The sequence below is a fragment of the Rattus norvegicus genome, chromosome 17 (assembly GCF_021556685.1).
Source record: "Rattus norvegicus strain SHRSP/BbbUtx chromosome 17, alternate assembly SHRSP_T2T, whole genome shotgun sequence".
NCBI lineage: Eukaryota > Metazoa > Chordata > Mammalia > Rodentia > Muridae > Rattus > Rattus norvegicus.
In genome coordinates this window covers 18,832,501-18,857,843 of record NC_141550.1, presented here as the reverse complement: position 1 = coordinate 18,857,843, position 25,343 = coordinate 18,832,501, and the positions used below count along the sequence as shown (strand labels likewise).

At 45.7% G+C, this 25,343-nt stretch overlaps 1 protein-coding gene across 16 annotated transcripts in view; it reads right to left on the bottom strand.

Moving 5' to 3' along the window:
• Atxn1 (ataxin 1) overlaps positions 1–25,343 on the bottom strand; it is a 410,902-nt gene that overhangs the window by 232,647 nt on the left and 152,912 nt on the right. For all 16 annotated transcript variants that reach the window (NM_012726.4, XM_087589782.1, XM_087589789.1 and 13 more), the window contains 1 exon segment: positions 10,004–10,132. The gene's annotated coding sequence lies outside the window, so the exon portion shown is untranslated.

Genomic DNA, 25,343 nt, shown 5'->3' with positions numbered 1-25,343 from the left:
ATCTGAATAACATTACGCTGCTTAATCATCGTGACGCCCCTGAGATAGATATTATAATTGCATCTGTTTTAAGGTCAAGAGAAGGAATAAAACAAATAATAAAAACTTCCCAGATTTTAATTGGCTGCCCCACCGTCACAGGGCTAACAAATTACAGAACTGAAAAGTCTTACTATGATTACGGCTATTTCGGTAATGTTGGATTAAATCTAAGGGCCCAAGGCAAGCATTCTCCCGCCGAGCTAGAGCCTCCCTCCTTAGATCTAAAATTTGAAGCTGGAATTTTCGATGCCAAGCGTCATTTGTTTCCCGCCCCGTGCATTTCCCGCCGCCGTTTTTCTCGAATTCAGTTTTTTCCCATTTTATTACAGAACTATATTCATAATTTTATGTGAGACCTTGCTCGTTACCTAAAGACATGTATGGTTCTGAATGTAATAAACACTCCCATTCCTAAATTCCTTTGTAATGTTCCCTTTCCTGGCTAACTCACGGGGATGCTTTAGCATTTGCAAAAGCTGTTTGGTGGAATCTCCCTTTGAGGAAATACAGGTCCTGTCTCTGAGGGTCTGCTCATTTCTCCCTCCCTCCCCTCTCCCTCTCTCTCCTCAACCCCACCCCCACCCTTGCTGTGCTAGGCACCTAGTACCTCCCCCTTTAATCCACAGTGCTCCTGTTCTGGTATTCATTACAACCAGCACACTGACGGGTTCCGTTTTACATCACCACAGGCACCTGACTGCAGTTGCACACTGCAGTGTTGGGGAACTGGGGACTGGACACAGGGCCTCATATAAATTAAACAGTAAAATACCACTGAGCAGCACCCCCCAGTCATGGGGTATTTTTCTGGAATCTTTCCTCCCTGCCATTATTATTATCAAGATCTGTAGATTTGGGTAAGAGTTTTTGCCCCCCCCCCCCCGAAGAGGCGGCCCAAATGTGCTACCTTCGGCTTAGTGATCTACGGGTGACATTCTACCTATGACATTCTCCTGTACAGGGATGAAGTCGGGAAAGAGGCTTTAAAATAACGGGCCTAGGACTGGAGAGGTCTCACAAGTGTGGGAACCTGAGTTCAGATCCCCCAAGCCACATAAAACCTGGTGCAGAGCACATCTGCAATGCCAGCACTCTTGAAGCCACATGGGAGGCAGAAACAGGAGAATCCACTCAGTGGCATCCATGTGTTCATACTCAGGAACACATATGTAATTATGGACATGCATATACACACACACACACACACACATTTTGAAAAATAGGTCTATGTGTCCATCAGCACAGCCTGATATTAGACCACGGGAAAGAGAGAGAAGCCCTGGCGGCATCTGAACATGACACCACACGAGCCTCCTACTCAGAATGTGTTGGGACTGGGCTGTTTTTCTAGCCATAACATGGGTTGGCACTTGTGTGTGTGCGTATGTGCAGTGGGTGGGTGCATGGAGGAGTGCATGCATCGAGTCTGCACTCCATCAACAGAGCAGAGTCAGGCTCTGGGGCCGATCTTCTTGCCTTCTTGTTGCCCAACTGTGCTCTGCCTGCTGTGGTAATTGGATTATTTTGAAATCTGCTATTTCTGTCTCCCCCCTTCTCCCCAAACTGTCGTATGAGCCCTGCAGTTTGACTGTGACACAGTTGCCAGATTTCACTCCAGAGAAAGCCCCATCTCAAAGCCAAGCAAAGCGATAGTCCCCTCTGCTTGCTCTGGAGACCAGTGGAAGGGGTTAAGCATCTAGAAGGGCCTTGCCTCTGTGACTGCCTCCTTTCCTTTGATGCTGTTTTACCAACATCTCCAGGGTGGTGGGGAGGTCATTAGCTCCATCTGAGCACCAAGGAGGACACAGACCAAAAAAGCCACTAAAACTTACCAGGATTGGATAAACGGAGGCTATGGCTTTTCATATGTATTTTCTACGGGGACTTCAAAGTCTCAAAGCACCAAGGATTTAAGGTGACATTTTTTTTTCTTAAGAAGTGGAGGAAGCCTCAGAGGGCAAGCCACTCATATTCCAGATGGGAAGTCAGAGGCACAGCATCACTGAACACCCTGGCAAACGCTCTCCTGGCTCTCAAGTCCAAGGGCGGTCCACTTGAATGTGGGTTCTTCCCACAGACAAATGCAGGGGAAGATCACATCTCTGCTAGTGAGGCCAAATTTAGCCCCAGCTTTACAAGCACGGACGCCAGCAAGACCAGTGTGCTTCATTCAGTTATATCTACTTGCATTAGATATGCAACCCAGTTAACACCAGGAAACAGAAAGGGAGAGGAAAAGAGGGGAAAGGCACAGCACACGTGGTAGCAACCAGGATTGAAGAAGCATTAGCCATGCGCCAGGCTGGCTAAAACTACTGCTCTAGATGGGCCAAAGTATGCAGTCACTTGTTTTCCTCCATTGTGAAAAGAATAAAAGATTATTTCCGAGAAGATGAGGGGCAGAATGAAACTTTCAAGTCACACACACAAAAGCACATCCCACGTTTCGACAAACTATTGACTGAAAATGCAAATAAATCCCAACAATGTCCCCATCACTGAGGCCCCGATGACACACCACATGGTACAGACATGTTTCTTACTAATTCCAAACCATACCCAATGCACCCACTTCTGGTTCCATTTTTGGTTTTGCTTTTAATTGAGATAGACTCTCATAGTGTTGCCCAGGATAGTCCGGGTTCACTGTGTAGCCCAGGCTGTCCCAAAACCCTTGGTAATCGCAATGCCTCACCCTCCCAAATGCTGCCATGCCACCACACTGGCCCCCTCAAGGTGCTTTTTACGTTTTTCCTAAATCTTATAAAAGTTTCAACATATGAACACTTCATCCAGGACTATGTGGAAGGGGCGAATGACACCGCTGAGGCGGGGCCCTGAATCAGAGAGAGGGCTTATCTAATCTGTGTGCCCCCTGCCATCTCTACTACCTCATCAGAAGCTATGCTCTCACCCCCTCCAGATCTTAGAGGACATATTTAAACGTCTCATCTTACTCGGCAGTCTCTAAGCAGAAGAGTAGAAATTAATGCCACGTTTGCCTTCACTTCCCTGTGCTGGTTTCCACTTGGGATAGGCCATTTCCCAACATGAAAAGCATCACAAGCGGGCTGGAATGAGGAGGTCTCTAGAGCTTTAAGGTTCCTGTGTGGACACACACGAGGATGAGCTTTGGAATCAAACCTTTTATAATTTTCCCCCCCATCAGATACCAGAATATTCCACTGCATTTTCTCCACCCTATGTGAAAGTCTCCACACTAACACCATAAGTCATGTTATTTATAAAACATATTAGGAATAAAATGTTTTATAAGGAGGGCTGAGAAATCACGTTAGAAATTCTAATGGGCTCCAAAATAGCCTTAAAAAGCTATATCGGCATACAAAGTACTGTGTACTCTCGAGTCTCTGACCGTACACATTTCTTCTATGAATTGTGAATTATGAATGCTACCTCCAAACTGAAAGGTGTGGAATCAAAAGGGGAGAGCAGGTTTATGACGGAGGATAAAATTGAGGGAGATCTCAACTTTAAATATTAAACGGATAACAGAAATGGGTTCCTTCACTGAGAAATGTGCGTTATAAATCTAAAGGGAAAATGGGTCTGTGTTCCAGAATGTACTGTGTGTGTGTATATGCATGCATGTGCCTCTGTGTGTGTTTGTGTGTGTGTGCATGTGTCTCTGTGTGTGTCTGTATGTGTGTAAGAGTGTGTCTCTACATGTGTGTTTACGTGTGTGTGTGTGTGTGTGTGTGTGTGATGTACACTCCTATTCTCACCAGATTGGGCTTCTCAAAAAAGAGAACACAACATGGCAGTTCCTAGTTCATGCTTGCTTCATATGCCAAGTTGTATGCTTGCCCCCGTTAGAGCAGTTGTTGAGGACAAATGATAGCAAACGAGTGCCCATCAATGATAGTAAATCCCAAGCAAAAAGAACAGTGTTTACTTAACGCCCATTAGAGGCCAAAGAAGAGAAATCTTTGAGTGGATGTAATTGCTTAAAAGACTGTTACAAGCATCCAGGGATGTAGGGAAGTAGGGAAAAAGAATTATAGACCCATAAACGCTGAGTAGGACATCAATGCTAGGATGTGCAATATAAGGTAACTCGTTTTTATCTGGAAAGTTTGTTAATTAGTCATATATATATATATATATATATATATATGAACTGTGTGTGTGTGTGTGATGGAATGAATCATATGAATTATAATATACTTTAAGGTAGATTGTAGTAGATAAAATAGGAAAAGAGCAGGGGCTAGGGAAATGGTACAGTCAGTAAGTCGTCTGCTGAGCAAGCATGAAGATCCGAGCTTCGATCCCCAGTACCCACATGTAATCCAGATGTGGTGGTGAACATCTGCAGTCCCAACGCTGGGGAGGTGCAGGTAGATAGAACCCTGGCCAGACTTGGTCAGCTCACCTGACTGAACTGCTGAATTCTGCATTCAGTGTGAGTTGCTTTCTCAAAAGGTAAGATAGTGAGTGGTGGAAGACAATGGATGCCAACCTCTAACCCCTACATATATTCATTCTTTCCCTCTCCCTCTCCCTCTCTCTCTCTCTCTCCCTCCCTCCCTCCCTCCCCCTGTGTCTGTGTGTGTGTCTGTGTGTATCTGTGTGTGCGTGTGTTTCTCTGTATGTGTGTGTGCATGTATGTCTGTGTGTGCGTGTGTTTCTCTGTATGTGTGTGTGTCTGTGAGTGTGTGTCTGTGTGTGCATGTGTGTGCATATGCGTGTGTGTATACACACGCATATACACACACAACTATAGCTCATAAAAGAGTAAGATAACTGCATCCCCACAAAGCGATCACCTCAAATTCTTCACTATTAACGAAAGAAATTAAAGCAATCTCCAACTATTTACAGGTTTGTTTTCCATTGTTTTAGTTACCCAGGTTAGCACTGATTTCAAAATCCTAAAAAGAAAATTCTAGAAACATACAGCTGACAAATTCTGAAGGGCATCCTGAAATCTCATGCTATCTCCCTCTTTCCTACTTGAGGACAGGAGTCATCCCTTGGTCTTGGGTATGCACGTGGTATCTGCTACCCTCTTGTGAGTTGCTCAGCCGCCATCTTGGTTTTCACCACCACTGCTATGGTTTCGCAGTTACTCATGTTGAAGGATCCTATTTTACTGAATCGAAGCCTGGAAGCACCAATGTTCATTATGACATATTGTCATAACTTACATTCCAGGGTCATTGTGCATAATTTAAAGATAACTTTAGTCATGTATAAGCATGAATAGAAAAACTTCGCCTTCATTGGCTTTAGAACTATTCACACTTTCAAATGTATATCTTGAAGCATCTCCTGTGATAAGGAATTCCAATGTATTAGCACACATCAACACAGATGCGGGGTGACATCTACACTTTTAACATGGTATACACTCAACAGGAGTCAGAAGATTCACTGCCCAGCCTCCCAGAGACTGGAAAATTGTGAGAGAGATGCTCTGCTTAAATCACTGCCATTGAGAGATGGGTAAGTGTGCACCACTCGTGGCCCAGATGGGTCCACTGGAGAGAATGTTTGTATAAACTCCTGTGCCTATCTTCATCTTTTTCCAGTTTGGACTGGTTGCCAAGAGCACTCCATCCATCTCCAGTCCCCTTCTAGTCTCTGTTTGTTTCTGCTTCCTGCCTTCCTCACCCACAGGTGCCTCTTCAATCTCATCCCAGGCTCCCCCTTGGGTCCCCAGTTGGTCTCCCTGTTTTTTCCCATCCACTCTCTGCACTTTCAATAGTATCAACCTAAGTTTGGAAAGCTTCCTTAGGGCCAGCCCGTGTCTACCTTGATCCCTTCCGTGTTTACAATGCTCGATGCTGTGTGAGCAAATCGTTTGTCAGATAAATGAATGAGTGATGAACTGCAAGAGACTCCAACAGGAAGATACGGGCTTTATTTCACACAGTACAAAGACCTCAGGCTTCATTCTGCACTGGCCACACACTGGGGCGCCCTACATTCCACGGGGAGACTTTGAAGATTAACTTCCCAGCAATACCGTGCTGATTTTAAAGACGCTCTCCTATAGGGCTATGGGGAGAAAATGGTTTGCATCACCTAACGGACAGAGAACAGCAAACAACCTGCGGGATCTCAGCTTCACGGAGATAATGCTGCCTGCTCTCCTGCCTCCCTGGAGGAACAGCTTCTGGTAAGCCTTGGGTAACTACCATGCCTGCATTTCTGCACAGCAGCCTGGGAGTCACAGCTAAAGGCTCCTTTCTTCCTGTTTGGTGACAACGAGGAGGCTGGGTGCTATCCAAACACTACATGTTCCCATTACATGTTCCCATGTAGCCTTCCTACCTACATGTATGAAGTGTCTCATCTGGGTCTGGCAGAGCACAGGGCACCCTCTGTATCACGTATAGTTGTTCAGACGCACTACGCTTTGTCCTCTCTCCCAGGAACTTCGTAATTCCTCTGAGCCCAGTACACACACTTGCCTAAAATACATGTTTTGTTTTCTTACGCATTCTCACTATTGCCTAAGAGAGATTCACTTATGACCATTAAAGAGAGGTGGCCTTCAGCTAAAATGCCTTAATTGGGAATCTAAATGTTTCTCTTCTGCTAAGTACAAAGCTGTGTGAGTGAGACTGGGAATTAGGGCCCCAGCAAATACAAACACAAACCAGTCATAGAAAGGGCCAGTGAGGGCAGCAGTGGAAGCCGTCCAAGCGGCCCTGTGTTAGTTGTAGTTGGTGAAAAATTACTTTGGATTGTCTTTCTCCCACTTTTTGATCTTAAGATGTGGCAAAAGGGTGGGGTGAGTTAGAACCCAACTTACCCTGTCTCCACCTTTATTTTTTATTTGTTTGAAGTTTTATGTATTTATATTTTATACGTATGGGTGTTTTGCTTGCATGTGTATGTCCACACACCAAGTGTGTGCAGTGCCCTCAGAAGCCAGAAGAGGGCGGTAGATCTCCTGGGATGGGCGATACATCGTATTTTGAGCCACCATACAGATGCTGGGAATTGAACTTAGGTCCTCTGAAGAGCAGCATGCTGCCAAGAGCCAAGGAGGAGGAAGTTCTTTGCCATGGCTTTCCCTTCATTCGGTTGATGAAATGATGCTTGTTTAGTGATAGGGGGAGGAGGACAAGAGCTTAGCGAATCAGCTCATGCATGACTCCAGAAGGTGAGGGACTCTTGCTGTCGGGTTCACAAAAGACCTAACACCTCCCTGGACTGAGTAATTTTCTTTACCATGGCAAGGCAACCTGGGTAAAAGTGAGAAGCTATTACACAGGTTGGTCCAAGACAACCTGGTGGGATTGATACTTGGGTGCCCTAGTCAGCCGGTAGAGGAACAGTCTGAAGCTCTGGGAAAAATTGATCTCTTCCTTAAAGTCGTTCAGTAGACAGTCTCCCCTGGTTCACTCTGACTCAGTGCATGCTAATAATAATAAGCCATGAAATCCCTTCAGACACCAGGGGATGAGCCAGAGGTAGAAGAGGCAAAAGACAGAGTCCCACTGTTGCTAGCACCATACTTTATAGTTGTTCACTCCTATCCCAGTTCTTTTCTTTTGAAAGGACTTATTTGCTTGTATGTGTATGTGTGTGGCTGTGAGTACACACATGTATACATGTTAAGTGTGGGTGTGTGCCCACAGAAGCCAGCAGAGGACATCGGGTGTCCTCCCCATCACTCCTTTGAGGCAGGGTCTCTCCCTAAATCTAAGGTTTGCATCTTCTTGACTAGGCTGAAACCCTGACCCTCAGAGCTGAAACTATAGGTATTTCCCAGAAAGACTGGTTTATTGCATGGATGCTGGGGTCTGAACTCTGGTCCTCGGGGTGGTAGAACAAGTCTGAGCCAACCTCTCCTGCCCCCATGTTCTCTTTCATGGTTGTTTTTCCCTCTGCTCTCTTGAGAGGTTTCATGTGAGGCAAGCCAACCTTGAATTCCTGATCCTCTTGCTCCTGGGTACTGGGATCATAGGTATGGACTCCCACACCTAACCCACGGCCAATCATTCTCTAGCATCAGTAGAGTCCTATGGACAGCATGAGACTTTAATGAGAATAATCCTACCACATACAGTCACATGAAGCATCGCCTCAGGAAATCGGCACTATTTTTATCTGCATCTTACAAAATATGAACTTTGAATACCATCCCCGAGAAAAGGGCAGGGCAGTCATCTGGGCCCCTGAAGTGATTCGAGGGATCTCTATGTCCTATACAGCAACCAATGTCCCCATCCTGGGCACAGCATAGGCACACAGGCTAGACAGTCACATGCACATTCTTTTTTTTTGGGGGGGGGGTTCTTTTTTTCGGAGCTGGGGACTGAACCCAGGGCCTTGCGCTTCCTAGGCAAGCGCTCTACCATCACATGCACATTCTTAATAAGGAGAAGTCCAACTTCAGCTTGCTTCTCCTGGAGGCTGTTTATGAAATACCTCCTTATTCTTTTTAAGCAGTGAAAAACTTCACTTTTCACTGGAAAATGCCGGCTATTCAGTGATTTCACAATTACCTAAAAATACTTGGCTGGAAAGAAAGATCTCACATCTCCTCAGGGCTCTCGCACTCTTCCTTGATTTAGTATTATTTCTCAATGTCCAAATCTGGCAAGTTCTAAGTGTGCTTCTGTCTACAGAAGGCGGGTTCTAAAAAGCAACATGATCTGCAAGCAAATCCCCTCCTCTGAGTGCACACATCACACAGGTCCCCTCCCCCAGCACACATGGACGCGCACCCACCATGGACTTCTTGCCACCAATGAAAGGAAGCAAACACCCTTTCAGCCTCCAGAGCTCTCAGCATCCAGGACTTTGAGAACAGAGAACTGCTTCCCTGTCTCTTCTGAAAACAGAACCGGCTACCATTTGGTTACAAAGTAATTCAGAAAGCTGTATCGAAATTCTTCAAATCTGAAAGCTCTCCCATCCAGGAGAGTTCACTGATTGGCAACTGTCTCAAGGAAGCCATTAATAAGAACTACGATAGTTTCAAGAGTTTTCGGAGCACATACAAAGTTCAATTCTAGATGTACAGGATCAAGTAAAAATGTCTGCTTGTTGAAAAAGTATGTAATCAGAGGAAGTTACATTGTAAAAACTACATTGCCATTGAATGATGTTGATTGTCAAGAGAAAGAAACATTAGATGTGCCTGTATATTATATTGTACTCCCTGCAGTCTGACAGTTGCCTCCCCAGCTGAGTATCCGCATCGGAATTATCCTTTATGTATCATTTTATCATCACACATCTTACCAGTCACCTCGAAGTAATATTTTTTCACTTACTTTTATACTAAATAAAAGAGAAAGTATACATTTTTATACTAAATGAAAGAGAAAGCAGAGGGACCCAACAGAGTAGCTAGATGACTCCGAGGGCAAACCATTTTTTTGTGCAAGGAGAAAGAACCAGAGCTCAGATCCCTGAACCAACCTGTAAAGCAGACGGGGAGGGTTAGCCACTTGTAATTCCAACTGAAGGCAGAGAGAGAGGAACCTGAGCAAGCTGGCCAGCTATACCAGTCACATTAGCTCTGGGTTCAGTCAAGAGATGGTGCCTCAGTGTACAAGGTGAAGGGTGATCGAAGGAGACTTCCAATGTCAAGCTCTGGGCTCTCCATGCACAGAAACGTGTGAACTCACATACATGTGAGCATGCCCTACATGCAAGCATGCGCACCACGTGTGTGTGTGTGTGTGTGTATGTGTGTGTGTGTGTGTGTACACATGTGCATAGAAGCAACAGTTCTTTCATTAAAAGGCTCCAGAAAAGTAAGTAGGGGGATAGTATTTAGAAATGTAGATGTATACTGTTCCTGTATGTATGTGTGTGTGCCTGTGTATGTGTACGTGTGTATATGTGTGTGAGTGTTCACACGTGTTTGCACAGGAGCACGCACACACATGTGCATCTTCTTGAAGAGCACTGCTGTGCAACTACTACTGACTTAGGACTTCCAGTTGCGACAGGCTTTGGACCTACTCACCTGTATCATTTGCCCTCATCACAGTGCAAAGCCACAAGCAGCTACTTCCCTCCCAGGCGATCTTTTCTTGAAGATTTTGCTTGAGTAGAAAGGGTGGCAGTAGGGAAATTCAGTGTAAGAGGCCCGAACCTGTGAAAATAAAAACCAAGACTGGTGGTTAGGCAGCTTTGCGGGCCTAATTAACTTACTCAGAAGTCACCGGAAAGATAAATACACTTCAACAAGCATGCATGAGCGCACACACACATGAACTCACACATGTCTGCCCACACGCGTATGAACGCACACGCATGCACACTCCCACACGTGTACACACATTATAATCTTTAAACACAAACAATTTTTAAATCCAAAGGATTAAATTAATAGAGAGCTCCTCCTCTCCTGTTGTGATTCTGAGATTTCAGGGAATCAAACACAAGGCTGTCAGCTCACTCTCAGGAGCTATCAGAAACATGCTGAACTAGAACTTTCGGATTAAAAGTTTTATTTTGGTTATAAACTTTTGACAGGTTTATTTCTGTTTTATGCATGAGTGTTTTGCCTCCATGTATGCATGTGCATTTTGTGTGTGTGTGTGTGTGTGTGTGTGTGTGCAGAAGCCAGAAGAGGGTGCTGGATGCCCCCAGACAGGAACTATAGCTTGCTGTGACCTAGCAGGTCAGATGCTGGTCTGCATTTCAGGCAGGCAGCACCCTCCTGCCCTGGCCCCACCTCCTCATCACAGTGCAAAGCCACAAGCAACCACCACCCTCCCAGGAGATCTTTTCTTGAGGATTTTGCTTGAGTAGAAAGGGTGGCATTCCCTACACACCCTGAGTTCTCACCCACCTTGAATTTGCCTCAGCCTAAAATGCTGAGGCTGTGACAACATGCCTGCCTGCGTACCTGTGACATCACTGTGTACATGCCAACTCCTGCCTCACTGGCCCCAAAGGCTACATGTTGCTCAAAAAAAGAACAGTGGCTGCCAGGGCAAAAGCTTTTCACAATAACATCCTTGGCAAATGACCCACCTTGGAAGCATTGGAAGTCCTGCTGGGACAATAAATATAGATTTTCTGAGAGGTCACAGAGCCTGCTCCGGCAGATTCTCTTTTATTCACCCTGCAAGATTTCCTAGGCTTTAAGCTGGAACAAAGGCAGCATGGCTGTCCTACACAACCCACTCCATAGAACTCCTGGTATGTCAGCCTCTCCCTGTGACCCCTCCCTCCCTAGCAATGAACCCAGGGACTTCACGGTGGGATCAAAGCTTCTATCCACTCCTGTGTGATCTCGAGACACTGCCTACGGACAGGAAATGAGGAGGCCCAGGAAGACTTAAGTCCCACCCTCAGAAACCACTTAAAAACAAAGTCAGGTATGATTATAATCTCAGGGCAGGGGAGGCGGAGGCCAGCAGATCCCTTGGCTGGTGCTCAATGAACGACAGACCCTTTCTCAAAGAGCAAGGCTGATAGCTCCCGAAGGACAACACCAGAGTTTGACCTCTTCCCCCCGCAGGTTCATGAATAGATGTGTGCTCAAACCAGTTCACATGGGCATATACATACATGCATGCGCAGATACACACGGGGGACGGAAAACACAGAGGGAAAACTCTGACTTAGGCTAGAGCTCTAAAAATGCTTGTCCTGTACCAAATTTGAAGCCCACAAAAGAATGTCTATAACAAATATGTCACCTTTGAAGTTCAGCATAAGGGACTGACAGGGACCTTATTGCCCTGCTGATGGACTCATCCCATTTACTGTTTTCCTAGAAGATGTGATTTTTTTTTTAGGGTTTTATTGTACAGGTTCTCATGTAGCCCAGGCTGATCCCTAACCTACTACATAAATGTCCCTACACTGAATCATTCTCTAGGCTCTACAACCTGTATGCTGAGATGACTGACAGGTACCAGTCTACCTGGATTATAGGGCTTCATGAACATTAGGCAAGAACCCTATCAACTGAGGGTTACCCTCTGCTCTTAAATTACATTCTATTACTCTATGTGCATCTTATAACTGGATCCCCACTATATTTTTGTTGAGATTCGCCCAGTTTGTCTTACAGTGACTGGAGTTTGCTCACTTCCGCACTGTAGCATTCCATTGTGTTGTTAAACTGGATCGGTTTGGCTCAAACTTGGCTTTGCACTAGGGTGGTAAAATCTGGCCCAACACAGCCTCTGCACATGGTACAACTGTATCCCTAACTTGATATATAAACAAGCTATAATCTATTCTAAGAGTAGAGTATAGGCATTTACCCAAGCGTCTACGTCTCAGCCAATCACAAGAGTCAAGATCTAGCCAATCAAAGGCTGCCAACGGATCAGACCATGTCTACATAAGGCCAATGGCAACTAGAGCCAATCACCTCCTGTCTGCTTGTCACTTCCTTTTCTTAGGCTATTAATATAACCTGTAAATGTGCTCGGGTGGGGCCTCCCAACCCGTCCTTGTTCTGGAATGCTGCCCGGTTCTAGAACCTTTTTTCCTCGCTTAAGTAAACTTTGGTTAAATTTAACTCATGTCAGTTTTTCTTTTAACAGTTTCACAGTGTGAATATATATATATATATATATATATATATATATATATATATATATATATATATGTGGTGTGTGTGTGTATGTATGTGTGTGTGTATATATATATGTATATATATTTCTTCTATTGATGGACTTTCACATTTTTTTTTCAGTTTCCATTTTTTCCCCTGTCAGAAACACGCTATGTCTATTGGAAGCAACACACATAAGCACGCACTTCCCTGGGGTTCGGCCTGGGAGTGTGTGAGCACACACTAGTCCACGATAGCATCGGAGTAGTTTCCAAAATGAATATATCAATTCTCACTCCTCTTGGCAGGAAGCCGCGTGCATTTTCAAACTGACCAGTCACTTTAGAATCAAGAAGATGGGCCCCATCTGCAGCTGGCGGATTTGCTGGCTGAAGGGACGTTTTGAACATATACTCCTCCTCCTTTCTCACAGTGGTGAGTTCACATGCCATTCACCACTGGCAAGGGGGGGTGACTTGCCAGGATAGGTTTATGCTACCACCTTGGAAAGTGACATTAATTAGTGACTTGGATTGGAAGGAGGGTGGAGATTTGGAAGGTCCCATGTGACTTTATTTCTCAATCATTCGGTTCTTAAGGGGGTGCCACAGGATATTCTAATAGGCAGTTCAGGTGTGGGGTCCTAGCACACAAATGGTAGAAACAGAGAGATCAGAGGTTAAGGACATTTTGAGTCACAACATAGGTTCCAGGGCAGCCAGGGCTATATAGGATACTATCTCGATAACCACCAAACTAAGTCAAAACAAATAAACAAATAACAAAATAAAAAAAAAGAATGTTCTAAGACACATGAAGTTCTAGGGCCAACACTGCCCAATGGGCAGATATATATATTATATATATAATATTATATATATTACATATATATATATCGATGAAAATTGAGGCATTTCTTTATGTTTTCATTATTAGAAGCTAAGCAGTGAGCCAGCTTAGACGAGAAAAACACATTTGGTTTTATTTTAGAAACGCTAAATTAAAGGCCTTGTAATTATGTTTTGCAAGGCATAGGCTTCATGGGAAAAATCTTCCCTCTGCATAAGGCCAATGTCAGGAGGTAAGGCTCCCAAGCCCTTGATGTTGGTTTAAAGAGCAACCCCTGAGGTGGGCTACTTTAACAGAGCTCCTCCAGGTACTCTTTGGACCTAGCTAGGTCTGAGTTGGAGGTAGCAGTTAAAGGTTTAGCCAGACAAGACACACTGATAGTCGCTGGTCACGAGTCATAGTCAAAGCTCACTTAACAGGAGTATTCGACTCATATCAGGGCAGCACTAACCAACATAAATCATGTCACAGTCCTTCCCTCCCTCTGATTATACTGTCATAACGCTAAGTGGTCTTCCTTGTGGTTCTGAGTCCCCTTCTCCATCCTGGTCTCCTTTTGACTGGAGCCCTAATCTGGCAGGAAAACACCTGAATCATAGTATTATGGTAAAGGGAGAAATGAGTAATTAATTTTGCAGGAACGGGGGATATTTCTGGCAAACTGGGTGTTAAGAGAAACTAAGAAAAGCAAGTTACGGTATTGAATGCTTGTTTGGCGTTTCTTGGTTGTTACCAGTGAATTCACCTCTGTGTAGGCCCTCACATGGTGTTACATTAAGAGAGATCTTACAGTTGTGGTTGTTTCGAATGTATTTACTTATGCATTCATTCATTTTTTTTATTTGCTTATCTCAGTGTGCCTATGTATGTGTGGCGTACAGAGGACTGTTTGAAGCAGTCAGTTCTCTCTGACCCCTACATGGGTTGCTGGAATCAAATGTAGGAAGCCATGCCTGGGTTAAAGACACCTTTGTCTGCTGAGTCACCGAACAGACCACAAGCCTTTATTTCCTTAGCACTTCTCAGACTAGTTAGTAAACTGGGGACCGGGCAGGGATTACCCGGTGAGCTCTTCCTTCCTGGTGAGGGGAGCTTTAATTACCTTGTTTATTTTCTATTGAAAAAAAATATGATTTTAAAAGCCACCCTGAGGCAGGTGGAACACGTTTGGCAGAGTCTGGGTTTAATCTCCAGCATCACATCTAACAGCCGCGGTGGCACATACACCTGGTTTCCCAGCACCTGGGAAGCGGAGGCAGGAGGATGAGAAGACCAAGCTCATCTATAACTACACAGTATGTCAGAGGCTAGCCTGCCTGAGACCCTGTCTTTTTTTTTTTTTTTTCCGGAGCTGAGGACCGAACCCAGGGCCTTGTGCTTGCTAGGCAAGCGCTCTACCACTGAGCTAAATCCCCAACCCCGAGACCCTGTCTTAAAAGAAGTGAAAACCACCTTACAGTGGGATTTAGTGTCCAGTGCTAGTGCCCGTGAACATGTGGTGGAAGGAGGGGTCTGCGACTTCAGGTGACAAGCTAGCAAGAGCGTTAAAGATCAAGGCACTGCAAAAGGGACTAGAAACAGTGTCGCATAAAGATCCTGCTTAAATACTCCTATATTCCTCGAGTACAAAAACCCATTGATAAATGACTTTGTCATCCATATGATATATAAGTATGTTGGCTTGTTATCCGGTGACTAGACTGTCTTTGGGGGAGAGTTACTGGGGTTCACTGCAGTGTTTAATGAGTGGCTAATTAGCTTCCTCCCTCTCTAAATCTGAACTCATGGAAAATGAGGTCAGAACCGTTTTCCCACCTAATGTACCCTTTGGAGACTGCATCAAACCTGTCAGCAGCCTTTGTAACAGGGGATCTCTTTGTAAAGACCATACAGGTCTAAAAATTCTTCATCAAGGCCTAAACATTTGTTATGAACTCTTGCAAGGGAGCTGTTGGGACAAGCTGGGCCAACCAGGCAAGTCTCAGTGACATCAAACTGCCTGTGCTCCCTGATTGACTGCCCTTGCTTTCACTCATCTACAAGGGGCGGGAGTGGCAAACTAGATGCTCTCATGACATCCCACTTCCTACCCCATCAGCCTTCTCCCACAGCAGAAGAGCACCGCCATTCTGGGACAATATCCTGACAGAAGCAGAGCTTCTGTTCTTCTCCGCCAGAGGCAAGGGGAGCAAACGGGGGTTTGTAAATACCTCCACGTGAAAGAAAAACAAAACTGTTTAGGCTTTGTAAGGGAAGATAGTCAGCAGCGAGTTGTCCAAGGAGTAAAACTCGTGTACAGATTCACAGTTGGTCTTAGACTTGCCACGCATGCGCAGGCCGCCCATTTCCCCGGGCACCCTTGTGGCAGCAACGCCCATCCAGGAAAATATTACCTCACATGCTCAAGGAACGCTTCCCACCTTTGAGACCACTGCGGGTCCCCAACAAGCTGCACAGAGCTGTTTTCAACACAAGAGGAAGCATGTTCCTGAATGCTATCAGTAGCGTTGTGAAATCCAAGGTGGGAGAGAAGACTCTGTGGGAACTATGTGGGCTCCCAGGGCAGCTTCAAGTTTGACTAAGTGGGGAGGGTGCACGGCTTGGCTCTGGGCCGGGACAGCAAACAGAGGCCGCGAGGTTCTGAGCTGTGCTAGATGTAGAATTGAGAAGCCTAGGATAGAACAGAAACGTTGAACTAGGAAGGACTAGTAATACATGGCCTGGAAGGTCGTCACAGGTCGTAGGGACTGGTGATCGCTGAGGCATATTTCCAAGACAACCTTCCGATGACTCCATCTACCTGGACCTCCACAGTTAGACACTGTCATTTCGTTTTGTTTTGCTGTCCTTCCTCTCCTCTCCGTTCTTTGCTTCTCCTTTCCTCCTATCTCCCTTGATCTCCCTCTCTCAGTATCCCCCCTCTCGTTCCTCAGAATAGAACATTCGAATATTCAAAATAAATACATGCATTCCTTAGCGGAGATAACTGCTTGCTGGCTTGATTCTTGGGTTCATTAGTCATTAAATGAGACATCGATGCCTGTGGAGAAGGCATTGAGCTGGGTTTAATTATATAAATAGAAGTACATGGCCCAGAGTACTTGTCTTGTGTGCAAGAAAGCCCAGGTTCCATCCCCGGTACCATGTAAACTCTGCAAGTGGGCACACGGCAAGAATCCCGGCACCTGGGTAGTTCAACGTTACCTTTTGGCTACGTAGCCTGGCCTAGAGATCCTGCCTCAAAATAAAATAAAACAGAACAAAGCAAGCACATATGGGTATCTCTGCTCTCAACTAGCTACTCAGAGCCAATCTGAAAGCAAAGCCAATGGTTTCCTGAAAGGCCAGCCAAATGGGGCCCTACGATAGTATCCGTTCACAAACCAGGTGGGGACAAGCTCTGCTAAATGCCATTTAGCTGCAAGGTTGTCCTGCAGAGAAACTGGCCTCTACTCTGGAGCCACAACCCCTTCTCTCCCTTGTTTGCTGTCCAGATGAGGAAGGGGAGGTAGACTGGTGTGTCAGCACATTCATGGCAGAACCATGCCCCAGGGACATTTGCAGAGGAGGGGGATCAGGCAAAGCTCGGACTAGAAGGCAATGATGGCATTGCCATGCACCCCTGCCCAATCAGAAGCCAAAGATTCCAGAGGTGTCCACCCACCTAACAAGACCTTCCCTGTTCAACCCAATTTGAAAGCCAATGATGTGTGACACATTAGCACTCCACACTTGTCTAGCTTTCAACAGTCAGTCATCATTGCCCAGAAGGTGCTAAGCAGTCAGTCTCACCAATCCCTCAGCAGGAGGGCCCACAGAGAGGATGGATCAAGAGAGAAGTGAGAGGCCCTCAAGGTTGGTTGATACAGAAATATGTTCTGATACCTAGGAGACTCAGAACTCTGAAAGGCTTCTATGTGAAGCTCCCAAGGTCATTAAAAGACAAGCCAAGGGTCTAAAGGGCTGGCCTGGGCGGTAGCCTGCTTGCTAGGCAATTGTGAGAACCCGAGTCTGGTCTCCAGAACCTATGTAAAAAGCTGGACATGGTGGCACACGTGCTGGGCTAGCAGAGAAGGTACTGAGCAGAGAGATCCTGAGAGCTCTTTGCCAACCAGGCTGGCCTAGTCAGTGAGCTCCAGGAATCAATGAGAGACTCTGTCTCAAAATACAAATTGTACAGCTTCTGAGGAACAACACCTGAGGCTCGCGCATGCACACACACACACACACACACACACACACACACACACACACACACACCATACACATCACACACATACATATACATACACACATAACACACACACACACACACACATACATATACGCACATATAAAATACAAGTTCGATTGTTAAAGGACATCCGATGTCTTTTAATAATAACCACAAACAACTGTCATGCTGAAAGACAGAATTATTTATAAATATTTGTATGTCCAGATATGAACCCTTCTCTTCCCCAATACATTTCAAAGGGGGGCAGATTTTGGGTATCACTAAGATGACAGTGTTCGTTGCTAAATGTCACTGGAGTAATAAACAGATTCACTTTTTAGGAAACTTTAGTGAAGTGGGATAGTATATGCCTGTAATCCCCTCCTCCTGAGACAGGAGGATCACTGAGAGTTTAAGGGCACTAGGAGATGCTGTCTCAAAAGCAGAACAACCTTCAAAATGAGTATCACGATATACGTGGAAATCTTGAATGTGATAGTATGATTTTTTTTTCTCATGAAACTGTAGAAATGAATCATAGTTATTTTCTACCAATAGCCAAGATTAATAGGACTGGAGAGATAGCCCAATTTGTAAAATATTTGCCTTGCAAGCATAAGGTTCCAAGCCCTTTCTCCAAAGCTCATGCTTAAAAAAAAAATGTTTGTAGAGCCAGCTGGGGTGGTGCTCTTCTAACTCCAACCCTGGGATAGCTTAAAGGTTAACCAGCCTAGACTAAGTGGCAGGTTTCCAGGCCACATAGAGACATTGTCTCAAAAAGTAAAGTGGAGGGTATCCTGAGGGATACCACTTGAAGTTGATTGACCTCTGGCCTCCACACATATGCACACACACACAGGCATGGGCACACATATGCACACACACAGGCATGGGCACACATATGCACACACACAGGCATGGGCACACATACTAACGACACGCCCTCACCTGCATTCGTAGCCCTGAACGGCACATGCTGTGTGCTGTCTGCAATACATTTTAGAAAGATGGCTGACCCTTTTTCTCCTGTCTCCGTTCTGCCTGTGCGAACTGTGCCCACAAAGAGTGCAGTGTCGTTTTAATATCTCAGCAAAGCCACACAAAAAGTCCACAGCATCGTACGGTGCTCCCCAACACCAAAGGAAATGATCCAAGAGTATACACACCACTGATTACGCTACATTAACACAGATAATTAAAAGTTGCCTGTCTAATAATATTAGGCAGCAGACACAACTTTTAGAAAATGTCTCCCTGGTATTAGCTATGCAAAAATCCCCTGAGTGAATGTTCCTCGCTAATCAAATCCATCTCCTCTTAAGAGTGGGTATAATAAATGGGTAGCCTAGAAGGAATGCTTTGAACAGAATGTCTCACTATTGTCTGATTATTCTAAATTTAAAACTCCAACAAAGGCAGGGATTATTCTCCTGGAGGTTCAAGATTCATGAGAGTTTGCTAATGAAGTTCCTTTAGGAGCGCAAATCAAAAAATTGCTATCTGCGAGCTGCCAGTGTTTTATGCTTGGGTGGTGTTTTTAAATCAAAGTCACTATTCATTCAACAACAAATGTTTGTCTGGGATAAATGAATGAGAGTAATGGCCTTGAAGTACTTCATGAGCTTAATCACCTCTAAGCTATGAATCAGGACACAGCTCCTATCCAGCCTGGATGCGCACGCCATTCGGAGAGAAATGGCAACCATCCTTCCGAGGGCTGAAGTCAGACCTGGAGACTGGAGCACACCTTTTGCTGCTCATCTCCTCTTGGGGATGGGATGGGATGGGATGGGGTGGGGTGGAGTGGGGGGCGTCTATCAGCCCCTGTATTTGCCTTTCTGTGCAGTCTCCATACAATTTGGAAAGCTGAAAGCTGAAAATCTAGGGCAGACGACGAGAGAAGATTAGAGCATCATGACAAAGTGGGGGTGGTTGGTGAGATCACAAAGGGGCAAAATCCCCCGCCTTAATATTTAAGCAGAATGTTAATATTTCACCCCAAGAGGAACAGAGAGCAAAAGATTCAGAATCCTTCTGATATATATCACTGTAAGAGAGACATGTGCCTATAGGACACAGGATGGGAGGTAGGGCAGGACTCCCTGGGGCTTCCAACTTATTCCTTCCTATTCTTCCAAGAACGCTGATAAAAACCACCTTTTTTTTTTTTTTTAACCTTCATTCTGACCTTAGAACAGGATGCAACCAGGGAGCTGGCTAGTTACTTAACACCTACCTTTTTGCAACTCTCAGGAAATGCAAGTAGAAAATTGTTTTTGTTTGCAGGTGGAATCTATTCAGTGAGTAGCAAATCCTCATGCATTTCAGGCTCCTTGAACATCTTACAGCTTTTGCCAATCCATGCCAAGGGAATCAAGGCCTTGTTACCCCCATAGAGAAATGCTGTGGATGTGCTCAGTGTAAGGCAAAGTATGATGTGACTCCCACAGGTCTAGTTTGGCCCCAGTGGATGGATGGGAACCCTCTGTTTTACGCAGACTAAAACGTGGAAAGTGAACTTTACCTTGGAGAGCTTCTCCCTTTCCCCAAAGGGGCCCCCTAAAGCCCCTGAGGTCTCTCTTTCCTAATTCCTCTCCACCCCTCCCATCCTCCGAAGCCATTAACAGTCTTGAATCACCCTACTGTCTCCTTAGGAATACACTTCACTCATTGTTTGTCTCCTTAAAAAGGGGGAAAAAAGAAAGCTACTTTTAAACCTTTTAATTTTTAAGGCAGTGCCATCAAAAGCTTCCCTTTTACTTCACTTTCTGGCACCGGGCGGGCTCAGTGGATGTTCTGAATGGGTAAACAGGGAAAGTCATGCTCCCTACTTCCAAAAGTCCTGTTTCAGCGCGTGTTAAAGCCGGTCAGAAGGGCGGAAGTGCTTTGAAATCACCAACCAGGTTCACTGTCCATACAGTGCCTGAGCGCGAGTTACTCAGTTACAAATTAGAAGAGACCCGGATGTGGTATGATGTAGTTAATGCACCAGTTACAAAATAACCATACATCTTGGCCGGCCACATCATCTTAAAGACTCCGGACGCAGAGGAGCTCAGGTGCAGGGCATCACAGCAGCCGAGGGGATAGACTGATCCCTTCTGCTAAGGGTCTGCACCTCCAGATCGAATCCAGTTCAGGAGGGACTACCCTATTACAGCAGGTCTGGAATGCCTGAGAGTTTGGATCCACCCCGTAGCCGTGCGCCCCCTACAGGCAGCTCTGAGTATTGTGCTCCTGCTGAATCCTACCCAAAAGCCACCTCTCTCCTCTCCCTGCAACCTGTTGCCTAAGGACGGCTCAACAGTACAGATACAGTGCCATCCACTCATCCCATAACCCAGTTTGAGCTAGCTACAAATTTCCAAGGCAGAACCGCTAACAATCCCTAGGTAGAGTATACACAGCCTTAATTAACAGAGAGTGGTGGGAAACATATTCCCTTCATCATGCATGGTATCTTCCCTGCCAGGTAGGTAAGGAAAGAATATTATAAAAGCAAAGGCAGGTGTTAAGAAAAGCAGGTGACCAAGAAGGAAGAGAAACATACGGTTTCCTCAGTCCCCACAGTAAGAGGGGTAGTTTGCCAAAACCTACTGCTGACCCAGGATTCGTTCAGAGGTTGAATTTCTTAAAATCCATGTATAAATGAGCCAAGAGTGGTGGCTCACCTCAGTGATCCGGTCACTCTGCAAGCCCAAGTAGGAAGAGGACCAATGTGAGTTCAGGGTCGGCCTGGGCCACATAGTGAGTTTCAAGTCAGCCTGGGCTAGAGTGCGACCCTATCCCAAAAGGCCTCACCCCTCTAAAACATCAAATACACTATGCTATGGCTAACCGTTTAGATAGGCAGGGGTGAGGGCAGGGGGGAATAAAAAATGGAGGTGAGGATATGGCCACGAACACCCAGCTAGGAGGTAGAACAAGTTAGAGAAACCAGAATATTAAGTGGGGATAAAGAGGCAGCTTGGTGGGGAAAGGAAATGTGGGAACCTAGAGACAAGATTCACTGAAGGTAGGCCTGGAAAGATGGCTCAGTGGGCATTAACCCCAATGGCCTGAGCTTGATCCCCTGGAACCCGCGTAATAGGAGAGAATTTTCACAACTTCCCCCATGGCATGTGCTCACCTGCTCCCACACAAGATAAATACATCCTAAGTTTTTAAGAATAGGATTCTTAAGCGCATTGCTTTCACACCTCCCCCACCCCCACCCCGCAAGAGTCTCTTTGGATCACGGCAGGAAGTGGCATGAGAGACAGAGGACTGAGTTCTACAGACCCCACCTCTCTGCCAGGGTTTTCCAGGTTGGCATTGGGAATACAATCCCCCCTGGAAGAGAGGAGGGATGGGGGCATGGGACGTAGAAACTCAATCTCTCAGGCCAGAGACATGTAAAGGGGGCTTCTCATAAAGTTTCCTGCCCAGGTCTGAGCATGGGGAAGCAGCAATGGGGACCTGATAGAAGCTGTTCCCTAGACTCCCTCCAAAGGCTAGGGGTGTCACTCAGTGGTTAAATACCTGCATAGGAAACACCCAGGGTTGGATCCCAGCACTGAAGACCAAACATCAAAGTGCTGTCAGTGCTGGAGAATAACAGGAGTCAGAGGAACCCCTCCATTTTCCACCCAGCACCTCAAACACCGACCACTGTGCTCTCCTGCCTCAGGAACCTTGTTCACCTGCCAGGAGCCAACTCTTGAAGTACAGTAGTGTACCTGTCCGGAACAAGGGCACCTTCGAACAAGACTATTCTTGTTTGTACAAACCATGCCCTTCGTCTGTAAGGACGTTTCTCTCATTTGTCACACCCAGCCTCTAAATGTTAGATCACAGGTACACTTCCGGTGAGTCTCAGGTACCCAGCTCACACCACCTGTTTCTGGATCGTCTGCGCATTGGCTTGAAATGCTCACAGCCTTCCGGTGTGTAGACAACAGCCCTTCAACCCACGACCCACGGCAATGCTACTGACATCTACATCTGTCCCCTGCCCCAGCCCTTCTTATTTTATTTTTCTTTCTACTTTTGGTCTCTGAGATGGGATCTCATATAATCTAGACTGGTCTCAATCTTGCTATATATCTGAGGATAAACTCTTTCCGATCTCCTCTCTCCACTTCCTAAGGGCTGGGATTACAGGGTCTCACCCCTCCTGGCCAGGGTGTGTCTCCATTAGAAGGCGAGTGAGTAATATTTGAAACTACTATGCGCAGAACAATCATCTCCCAACCGAGCATCTGCCGAGGGCTGCTCCACAGAACCCTGGCAGCCCTGTCTCTCTGCTCTAGAACAATCTTGACTTTCCGGTAAGCACTCAAGTCAGCAGTGCCCCCTCCCCCACGTGTGCAAACATCTCTTCTCCTTCCTTCCAAGTCACTTTTATTGACAACAACTGCCTCTCAACCATCGAGAGGAGGAAGCACAAGACACTGAATCCGAGGTGACCGGGTTCATTAAGCCTATGACCCTCCCACTGCCTGCACGCACTTGACCTCCGTCTTGTTTTGTCATTTGACTGCATTGTGTTTGGGCCGTGAAGAGAGTTGTTTTGTTCACTCTTACTCAAAGACATGTGATGCTATTGTTCTTTGTCTCCTTAAAAAAAAAAAAAAAAAAATCTGTTGGCGTTCCTGCTATCCCCAGTAAGAGAAGGGCCTGAGAGGTTTGCTGAAACTTCAGGGCTGAAGCAATTATCTGCTGAACAACCAGAAGCCAGCTGCAAAGGCCATGAGGAAAAGTGCAAAGGGCGGCTCAGGCCACGCTTTGAATCGTAAACATTATTGCGGGCAGAGTGGGTTGCTGCTGGCTGGCGTGTTTTCCGCACCTAATTGGGCCGGGTGGCACGACACTCCCGGGGACCATTACAGAGACACAGGTGTGGCTTCCGTGCGTAAAAGTGTGTGTCTGGTGATCTGGGCATGAGCTTACCTTCTACAGACCATTTTCTATACTAAGTGTTCTGGGGCAGTTCAAGAGAATTGGATGGATGGTTTTGTGAATCCGAAAGCCTCTCCCGTTGCGTTTTATGAACGCCCAGCTCTGAGCTCTGGGTACAGCTTCTATGAATACTTCAGAACCACAAGAACGTAAGAGTAGGGAATGGGCTTTTTTAACCTGAAGCTATTTTGCTGCAGAGCCCAGAGAAATAATCGCAGAAAAGGCAAGGCCAGAAATGTGACACTTGATTCTCTATCTCAAGAAGGAGAGTAAACAGAGTGATCCCAGTCTGCAAGAGTGCATGCACGGGTGGGGGTAGGGGGGCGGCAGATGGGAAGCAAGAGGGGGTCTAGGTCATCAGGGAGTCTGGGTCACCAGCATTTGAGTAGCTCAAGTCTCAGAATCAAGCCTATGTGCTGGGGCTATCAGGTAGGATGGAGGATGTCTGCTTAGACAGTAGGGCCCTATGTCAAAGGAATCAGTTCACAGCTACTCAGGCAGCAAACAGAGAAGTCTGGATCCAGGCGAAATTCAGAAATCAGAAGGCACTCCCTTGTGTGGTGATCTCACCCAGCACCGACTGGAAATCATCTACAACAGAGAAAGGCAGACATGGCCCAGTACTCCAGCTTCCTCCAGGGCTTGTTTGCCTTTTGGCTCCGGCATTGGTCTTAGAACCAAGACTCCAGGCTGAGATCAAGTCTAGCCTAATCGTTGTCTGAAGGCACTGAGATTATTTGAGAATGAATTCCATGCCAGGAAAGCCCTCTTGTCACTCAGTCAGAGACCCACCCACAACAGCATGAGGACACGTAAGGGCCCAGTGACAGAAGAAAACTCCCAAGAAATAAAGAAAAGAAACCATTTCACGAAAGGCCTTACCACTAGAGATCATCATCCATGGTTTTGAAACTGAAGGAGAAGGAAGTTCAGACGTAGACATGAATGGCAGAGGAAGAGAACAAAGGCCAACTGACCGGATTATGGAATTAGAGCAGGAAGATGAACGTTCACACAAATAATGGGTAATATAAAAGTGTGCATGAGACAATTTCAAAAGGTGGGCCTTAAATATATAAAATAAGTGTATAAAAACCAAAGAACTCTGGGTAATGATGCGGATTAGCTAAATTAAAGTGAAAGTGGACCAAAAGCACACACATTAACCTTTTAGTAAAAAGTTTTGTTCAAAGGTCAGTTGTGAGAAGTGTGACTGTCCCTGACATGAAGACCAGTGGGAAGGGAAGAAACAGGCACGAGGAGGAAAGTCAGTTCAATGACGTGTGGAACGCACTGGGAAAATGGTTCTAAAATGCACAGGGGGAGAATCAGGCTGGCTGCAATGCTGGAGAATACAAAGGAGGAAGCCAGCACACAGGTATCTGTGGTTCACAACGTCATGGAAATGTATACCAAAGAAACAGCCGTTAAAGATATAATAGAAGAAAACTTTGCTGAAGCAAAGGAGCGGTGTATTCCAGTATTGCAACAAATGAATAAAAACCTTCGATCTATATAAGGAAAAATATGAAAATGGATATCTATGCTTATGCAAGATAATCAATAAACAGGAAAATGACCTGTGCTTATTTCCTGAGAAAAATGTGAATTCTGAGCTCAGAGAAAATGCCATAAGCATTCAGTGAGGAAGGCCATGAGTGTGGCTACACAGGCCACTAAGACAAAAGCAGGGGAAAGGAAAGAAATGCGTATTCTGGGGACACACAGCTGGGTAGAGAGTGGTCACATTTCTACTGAGGTGTGAAAGCCAAAATAAAA